General features: G+C 36.6%; 1 pseudogene; it reads left to right on the top strand.

Moving 5' to 3' along the window:
- Positions 1 to 9,652: 9,652 nt before the first annotated feature.
- Positions 9,653 to 9,932, top strand: part of LOC102732339 (protein SET-like) — a 90,278-nt pseudogene continuing 89,998 nt past the window's right edge.

The raw sequence follows: 9,932 nt of genomic DNA, 5'->3' as shown, positions 1-9,932 counted from the left end.
GTTTGTTTCCGGAGATTAAGAATTCCTCATATCAGTGAGGTCATATGATACATGTCTTTCTCTGTTTGACTTATTTCACTCAGCATAATACCCTCCAGTTCCATCCACGTCGTTGCAAATGGCAAGATCTCAGCTTAGTTTTTGATTAGTTTTTTTTCTTAACTTTTAGATAACAGCAGAGCAAATTATTTTGATCTGTGCCTTCATTTGGAAAAAGAAGGAAGTAAAATAAATAATTTTGCCACTGAGTTGTTTCCATTGGCAGATATATGGATGCAAACAAATCAACATTAAGAACATTTGGATAGCATGTGCAGTGAAAAGTGAACACAATAGCATTTTATAGTTAGAGGAATTGGGTATTTTATTCCACTTCAATTACCTGGTACCCAGAAGATAACATACACAGGATACAAACACGTGAAATACTTACAGGGAGGAGGAAAAAAAATAGGATATTGATTTAGAAGAAAAAAAATCAAGTTCCCCTAATCTCTCATGATATATGACACACTGGAAGTCATGCACATCACTGTTAATTCCATAGTTGCTGGGGGTCCAGGATGAGTCTATACTGAAATGAGACTGTTAGTTGACTTCTCTCTAGCCAGTCATCCCTAAAAACTTCCAGTGTTGTTGGTATTTTTTAAAGTCTTTAAAGAACCTGCTATTGCTGCTGTCATTTGTCTTTAGTATTGACCTCTGTTTCTATCTTTTCTGCCTCTGCTTCAATACCTGGTGAGTTTACTTTGGAAACAGAATGACAGACAGCCATCACCACCAGCAGGGCTTCTTGAAATTGATGCAACAGAGAGGCAGGCCTTGTCCAAGAGTTAATAAAGAGCACATTTCAGTAGAAAAAGAAAAAGAAAAAGGAAAGAAAGAAAGAAAAAAGAAAGAAAGAAAAAAGAAAGAAAGAAAGAAAGAAAGAAAGAAGAAAGAAAGAAAGAAAGAAAGAAAGAAAGAAAGAAAGAAAGAAAGAAAGAAAGAAAGAAAGAAAGAAAGAAAGAAGAAAGTAAATCTCATTTCCTATTGCAAACTTTGGAAGAACTTTTAGGATTGCTTGCCTGAATGGAGTTGGTTTTAGAAAAGATTTTATAAAAACAAAGTATAACTGGAGATACCTACTTATAACAAAGCAACCTGCCAAGAGAACCTTCCAGTTCATTAGATGGAAGGCTGCCCTTCATTCTGGAGATGAAAAATGTGGTCTTCTCTAAGGGACAGCTGTAACCCACATGTACTTTGCTAATCACGCATAGCCTTGAAAAGAATCTGAATCCTTTTCCTTAATTTTGTCATGTCTTTTTGGCCATCACCTGCTGTGTTCCTAAGGCTCACCCCAGGAATTCTGTGGCCCCATTTCTTTCCTTAATAAACTTTTTTCTCAAGCCCAGAGATTAAAGAGCCCCTTTCCTGAGTATATGCAGAGCAGGGGGGGGGGGGGCTCTGCAGCTGCTGCAGGGGCTGCACTTCAAGTCTGAAATGACAAAATGAAAGCAGCTGTGGGCCTCTTAGAGGTCTTTTGGCACAGAGTACAAACAGGTCACCCTGGGAAGTGAAAGCTCTCATTAGGTTAAAATCCTCTGTGTTCTGCATTTGATGATCACACACGTTCCACACACTGTTCTGCTGTGAAGTATTTTTTTAAAAAAAAACAACGCTATATTCACAGGGAGAAAACCAAAAATTCCCATTAGTAACACTGAGCTTCCAAAAATCAACAATTTGGATCCTAGGAAAAATCATGTTTCATTTTATTTTACCTGGGTGGATGTCTTTACACCAGGAAGACATAGTCAATAATCCTAGGTAATATGGAAATCCATAGATAGCTTTGGGACTGTCATTACTCTAACAATGACCTAAATATATATGATGGAGAGAAATCAGATTTCCAGGTTAAAAAAAAAAAAAGCCAAAAGAAGAAGGAAGAGGAGAAGAAGAGGGGGGGAACCCCAATACTTGAAGTAAGTTAAACCGTCATGCTATCCACCAGAAAAATAGTTTTCAAAGTATAGTCCCTGGACCAGCAATACCTGGGAACATGTGAGAAATGTTCATCTTCAGGCCTTACCCCAGGCCTGTTGAATCGGAAATCCTGGTCAGGGGACCCTGCATTTTAACACAACCGCCAGGTGATTCTGATGCACTCTAAACTTAAAGAGCTACAACCAAGTTTTACGTTTTAATAACTAGTACTAACACTTCTACTCTAGCTAAAACAGTATGGATTTAATTAATGGGTGTTAGGTGATTGATAAGCACATTGTCTGAATGGGATAAAAAATAATGAATCGTTGAACACTACATCAAAAACTAATGATGTACTATATATTGGCTAATTGAACATAATAATAAAAAATGTTTAAAAATATTCAGAAATGTAAGGAAGATATAATAGAATGTTATTTTACTTGGAATTATGTTATTTAAATTTACATTTGTAAATAACAAAGTCTTTTGAACTTGCTAGAACAAAAGCATGTGGAGAGAGGAGATAGAGACACTGACCTCCCAAGAGCTTGAATGCCAGGGTCACCTGGTGCCCTTTTTCTAAGCTAGACATATCTTTCCTTTTTACTCATTGAAAATTCCCGCCCATAGTGAGCCAGTTTACTGACTGGAGTATTTTTTTTTTTTTAAGATTGTATTTATTCGACAGAGAGAGAGCAGGAGAGCCCAAGCAGGGGGAGCAGCAGAGGGAGAGGGAGGGAGCCCCACACAGGGCTCGATCACAGGACCCTGGGATCATGACCTGAGCCGAAGGCAGATGCTTAACCGACTGAGCCACCCAGGTGCCCCAACTGGAGTATTTTTATATCTTTCAGAATTGGGGTAGAAAAAATGCTGAAAAACACTAGATTCAAATATAACTCCAATGATATTAAATAAAAATAGCTGCAAATTATTTCATGGCTCTTTATACCAGCACTGCACTGAGAACTTTAAAATTTTTAGCTTTAATCCCCACAACAACCCCCTAAATTGAGCATTTCAATCAAGCAGTGGTGGCCAAAGCCAATTTGTAGGCTTAAAAAAGAAATGGTTGACGAAGAAGAGGTTGATGATGAAGAAGTCGCAAATTACAGAAAATAAATAAATATTAGGGGTGCCTGGGTGGTGCAGTCATTTGTTTAAGTGTCTGACTCTTGGTTTTGGCTCAGGTCGTGACCTCAGGGTCCAGATGGAGCCCTGCATGGGGCTCCATGTTCAGCATGGAGTCTGCTTTAAGACTCTCTCCCTCTAGCTCTGCCCCTCCCCGCCCCCACTCTCTTGCTCTGTTTCTTTCTCTAAAATAAATAAATAAAATGTTAAAAAATAGATATCAATTCAAGAGAGAGGCAGGGTTAGAGAAAGAAAGACTATAGTCTGTGTATTAAGAATAGGGGAGACATAAGCACATTTTTAAACTGAGAAGAGAGAAAGTAAGAGGCTTACCAAACTGGAGATGAAGATTCATGGCTAAAGTGACATACCACAAGAGATAAACATGGAAGCTACCTCATACCCTTTTTATAAAAAAATGCAATATGTACCAAATAAAACTGGGTGTTTTGTTTTTTTAATTAGCATAGGGTGTCTGTAATGGACCAGGCTCTATGACCAGTACCTTCACTTAGGCTGTCACAGTAAGCCTCTGCTGAAGGAATCAAACAGTCTCAAGAGAAATTTATTGAGGGCAGCATCTAAAAGTAAATATATGTTTTCTTGAAAACTACAAAAAAGTAGATCAGACAAATTTCCTACACTAGATACATTCACATTTCAAATGGTTTGCTTAACATTAATTAACAAAATTCTCTCTGGGGGCGCCTGGGTGGCTCAGTTGTTAGGCGTCTGCCTTCGGCTCAGGTCATGATCCCAGGGTCCTGGGCTCGAGCCCCGCATCGGGCTCCCTGCTCAGCGGGAAGCCTGCTTCTCCCTCTCCCTCTCCCCCTGCTTGTGTTCCCTCTCTCACTGTCTCTCTCTCTGTCAAATAAATGAATAAAAAATCTTTTAAAAAAAAAATTCTCTCTGAATGTTGCCATGTTTACATAAATAATCATAAATCTAGTTCTTATGAAGTGCAATTCGCCCTTCCTATTCACTGTTGGAAGTCTAGGAGACATAATCCTATTTGTAATATTAGCATCCCTTTCTTTTTAATCTACTTCAGCTTAAAGCTAAACAGATGCAGGAAAGGTGACCTCAAAAATTTTATCTGTAGCCTCTAGTTTTCATACACTTCAGATAAAGAAAAAACAAACCCTTATATTTTAAAAAAAAGTCTTTGTTTTTACATAAAATTATTTGTTCAAGTGGCTTATGTCATCTACATTTAGTTTATGCTTTATAGCTAAGTAAAACATGAAATTATTTTATCTGTATAAAACAGTGGCTATAACTTCTGGACAACGTCTTAGAGCTGTGAATTATCTACAAGTGCTCACCAGAATTGAACTCAGATAGATTCCATAAAGTAGGCAAATAACTCAGTGTAATTTATGTCACAGAGCAGGAGCTAAGCAAAGGTTAATTCCCCTCGGCTTAGAGATGTACAGACCAGCTTAAGAAGCTTTTCTTATATTGAATCAATGATTCATTTGATTTCTGTTCCCAAAGTCATCCAAAAGTTAGTTCATTTTACAGAAAAAAAAAGTCTAGACCAATTTTTTTCTGGAGGTTTTTTTTCCCCTTTGATTATGTATTTGTACATCAACATACTTCATTCTGCCAAGTCAATATTTTCAAATATTTTAGATTCTCCTACTGGTCAATATTATCAGTTTTGGTTTAAAGGCTATAAAAACCACAGGAAATAAATATAATATGTTTAAAATAGTTTGTGTAGATACAAGCATGGTAATAAAGCTTGGGAATAGTTCATACATATTATTTTTTAAATGGCAGTGATAGTGATAATCAACATTAAATAATACCTTGAGTTATAGTAATCATACTACTATATTAATAGGTATGATATTATTAACATTTTACAATTTTCTTCCTAATAAAATAGTTCAAAAGAGCTGAATGTTCTGTGCCCGAGAATTTCACAATATTTTAATCACTGGATTGTGCCAGAAATGGAGATTTTAAGACTGCACAGAACTACAAGGTCAACTTCAAAGGTCAAAGGATCAACTGATGATTAATTCATCCATAAAGACAAAGGACAAATTTGAACTTTATTTTTACACATGAGACCATTTGTTTGGCTGATGAAACTAACTTGACCGATTCAAAATCCTAAAGGAAAAAACTCGACCACTTACCATTTAAATAATAACTACCAGGGTACTGACTCCTACGAAACCCCATCTGTTTTATTTGATAAAGTATATACAACAATTTAAAACTACAATTACAGTTAAAACATCATTATTTGTCATTAAAATATTAAATCACAGAAACTCCTTCATTCTGGACCTTTCAGCCCTACTTTTAATGGGCTGAAGTATTCAAGTAAACATTGCAACTGTATAAATACTAAAAAATGCTGTAATAAGATACTAAAAAATGTATAAATACTAAAAAATTCAACAAATAAAAATAGAATTGTAATTATAATGAAACACTATGTATAGTAAATGCCTTAAAGAGATTACAATCCAGCCATATAAAATATTTTAAAACTTTTATTTTCTAATAATACAATAGATTCCAGCATATTATTTACTCTCTATAATCCCTTACACTACCATCGCTTGTCAGCCACTATGCTCTGGGCTATGTGGATTAAGTGGCTGAGTGCCATTGTCAGGAACCCTTAATTGACTGGTAAACCAGAAGATAACAACCAATATATTGCAACATCTAGAATAAAAAGGCAACCTATTAGAAAAGCCATCTGTGTATATAATTGAGTTCAGTGAAGTCCTCAACTAGGAGAAATTATGGTTAGGAATTTTGCTAAACAAATCTAAAATAAGTATTATAATAAGAAGCATGTGTGTTATATTACACTCTGTCCTCCAAAAAAGTGTCACAGAACATCAAAGCTGTAAATTTTCATAGGTATTTTTGTTAGGACACTAAATTATTTTAACATTTTGCAACTCCCATCTGTTATAAATCTTAGAAAATATTCACTGGATAATCCTTTGTCATTAGTGAAAGAGCTGCCAAAGTGGTACTAATTCTCAAACTGGTATTAATTATTGAAATATCATAAAATTTGTTATAAAAGAAATGCTTACTTCCCTACCTTTCCCCCAAAATCACAAATAGAGAACCTTAGAAACTAGATAATTCATCACTATAGTGGTAACAAGACTGAAGTGACTAAAGGGTTTACACTTATATTTCTTTTTTTTATAGGAAGGAGCTGAATTTGGGAACACTATTTTACAGTTTCTACCATGGAAGAAAGGAGCTTTCAGCATCTGATGTATTGTTTTTTTCTCTTTTCAACCTGCACCTTCTGCTATTAAAGGGGAGCAGAATACATGATCCCCAAATATGCCACTTTGGAAGATGGATTATTTTGAGCCAAAGGCAAATCAAAACCCAGCTGAGTCAAGAAATCTTTTACCTCCCCCTTAATTACCTAAAAGAATATAATTTGGGGGCCTGGCTCAGAGAGGGAGCTATTACCAGAGATAAATTTGATCTGAATGACCTATCTGTCTGACAGGGCAAACATCTCATTACAAAACATCTGCTCTTTTTTATTTTTCTAATTAAAGTATGGTTGACACACAATGTTACAGTAGTTTCAGGTATATAACATAGTGATTCAACAGGTCTATATATTATACTATGCTCACCATAAGTGTAGCTACCATCTGTTCCCATACAGCACTATTACAATACCATTGACTATATTCCCTATGCTGTACCTTTTATCCCATGACTTTCTCATTTCATAACTGAAAGCCTGTATGTCTCCCTCCCTTTCACCCGTTCTTCTTTGTATTTATAGGTCTGTTTCTGCTGTTTAATTGTTTTGTTTTTTAGATTCCACATACAAGTGAAATCAAATGGTATTTGTCTTTCTGTCTGACTTATCTCATGTAACATAATGCTCTCTAGGTCCATCCATATTGTCACAAATGGCAAAATATCTGCTCTTTCTTATTGTCCTGTGAATCACCCCCTCCTTCCCTTCAAAGCCCCAGGCCCCTATCCCATTCTTTAGCTCAGGATGGCACATAAATCTCAATTGCCTGACTTGTCCTTGGGTCTTATATTCTCATGAGGATTCTATACATACATAATTAAATTGTTTTATTCCTGTTAATCTGTCTTATTATCAATTTACAAGCCAAAGAACCTAGAAGACTAAAGGAAAATTTTTCCTTCCCAACAGTGTTTAGTTATATTTTATTGCACAAATCAATTACTCCCCTTTCTCTCCTTTAGTCTTTCTCCAACTATTGAATTCTGTCCCTCAGCAAACCTTCATGACCTTCCTGAATAAGTAGCAGTATAAGATTCAAAAAACTTTATCAACTGCTTTACCATTTACTTTACCTACTCATTTTCCTTCTCCTTCAGATTCTTGTATGAAAACTGGAAAAAGTCCTAAAAAGTCCCTGCCAGTTCATCACAGGAGGTTGAGACTATTGTTTATATTTGAGCATAATAAAAGATGTAAACATTTTTTTGCACCTAAATTAGTCAATCACTGTCAAAAAATTTTAGAGAAACTTTTGAAGGGCTCAACCTTGGTCTTGAATTGTTCCCACATCAGACAAGCTATCCAAAGTTGGTGAAGGAACCAGGAACCACAGGGTCAGGGAGTGCTTCAATTATAATCAATTCACTATTGCTATTTCTTCTTGTTACCTCAAGGATGCCAGCGTTTTAGGCTAGTCCCTTTAGCAAAATAAATGCTAATAGGTTTAGACTATGCTCAAGTATGAAGGCTCACTGGCCCATCTTCCATCACAGTCTCTACAGTTCTCTGAGGGAGGACAATCCATTGCTTTGCAGTCTGGCTTAATCAAGTAAGCTGACTTAACTTGGGTTCTTAGTGTCACGAATCTTAACTCTTTTATTACTTTAAAATTTTTCATATGTAGCCATTTTCCTAAATACCAGCCATATCACACTTGGAATCTTTGTCCCCTTTCCTTCCCTGTAAACTTCATCACTGCCAGGAATTGGGCAATTTCTCTTTTTTCCTTTTCACATCTCAATTGTCTGGTTGGTTGTACCTTGCCTGCTCTCTTAATTGTACTCATCCTCTAAGGACAGCTATCTAGACTGTCTTCAGGGGCTCTACATCTATCTGAAAAATTCTTTTGTGATTCGTGGGCTCTGCTGGACTTCAGATCCACTCAGTTCCATCCTATTCCAAATTTCCCAACCTTCTTTAGGAAATTAGACCTTTATAAACCATATTAACCTGACCTCTGACCTCTTCGCCCTCTAGCTCTCAACTAGTTGGGCAATGGAGAGTTTGAGAGCCATAAAAATGTACCTCTCAGATCTCCAAATGCAGAATAGGAGTTAACTGACAGCCCCAGTTGCTGCATTCTGAAATGCATCACTGCATCTTTGTCAAGAGCACACTTCCCATGGGCTACCTCCAGGCAGTTATTGAGGATAGCGGAGAAACTAAGAGAGGTCCATTCCTACAAGACCTAGAACTTCTATGATGAATGGCTTTGGCTTGAGGACTTCCCAATGGCTTTTTTAAAACTTTATTTGAACTGCATCATAGTCTGACTTGTCCTACCAAATAGTCCTTCCCACCCCCATAGGTGTTAGAAGGTAGTCTGACAATTCTCACAGCCTCCTCCTGTTCCCTCTCTATTTTCTCTCACAGGCATTTCCCCCAACAAATCTACTGCATGACTAATTTCATCTTAGTGTCTCCTTCTTGGAGGACCTAAACTAATATAGAGGATGAGAGGATAAGGATATTCATTTCCCTGAATTCTTCACTGTTGGGCCACAGGTTGGAAGCTCTTCCTAAATTAGCTCTCTGACAGCTGCAGGTTTATTCTGGGTTGTGGCAACTGCTCAGTCAAATTGTTTGCTCAAATGTACGGTGGGTAGCAACTCCATTCCAGCTGACAACTCTGGATGCTTCACCATCCCTTGTTAGTTACCTTTAACCTTGCCCATGTCTTTTTCCCTTTACTAAACACTCTTCCATCAACCCTTCTTTTTCTAACTTTTTATTTTGAAGTATTTTTAAATGTATAGAAAAATAACAAAAATAATCTTAAAAGGCTCTGTATGCCTTCCGCTCAGATTTCCCAGTGGTGAATATGTTGGTGTTCTCTCTGTCTGTGTGTGTGTGTGTATGTGTGTGTGTAATAATTTGGTGTGTATTTCCTAAAAACAAAGGCCAGGGACATTCTCTTTAGATATCCGTAGAATGATTATAAAAATAAGGAAAAATTTAACATTAATGCAATATTATTTTCTAACCTATAGATCTTATTCAAATTTTTCCAATTGATCTAATAATGTCCCCTATAGAAAAAAACTCTGGTTGAGGTTTGAATCCAGGAATACACATTGAATAATCACCCTTTATACACAGTATCTATTCTCTTCCAGGACCCTAAAATTTTAAATAATTGTCACCACAACAGGCCCAAAGAAACAAAACCTCAAAATTGGATTCTAGGATCAGTTTGCTTACATGTTTACTGGGCATATGGATAACCTTCCTATGTGGTGGGGGAGGAACATAAGACATTAGGAATCCATGGCGTGCAACAGCCTCATGATGACTCAAATTATCAGTGGTGGCCTGGAAGAGAATGCAAGTAGAGGAAAGGCATTGAGAAATCAAGTGAATGGAGCATTTGGCTGCTATGATGATAATGGTTATTATAAAATTGGTATCATATGATGCCTTGTCCTGATAATTCTAGAAAACATCACAGGGAAAAAAAAATTAAAATTTACAAATGCACAAAAGGGCACAGGTCTAAAATCAGAAAGCCCCTGTAGTAGCTTTAAAGGAGTCCCTTATCTGTATCCAC

The sequence above is a fragment of the Leptonychotes weddellii genome, chromosome 8 (assembly GCF_054177405.1).
Source record: "Leptonychotes weddellii isolate Sample4059 chromosome 8, ASM5417740v2, whole genome shotgun sequence".
NCBI lineage: Eukaryota > Metazoa > Chordata > Mammalia > Carnivora > Phocidae > Leptonychotes > Leptonychotes weddellii.
This window is presented reverse-complemented; position numbering and strand designations above follow the sequence as displayed.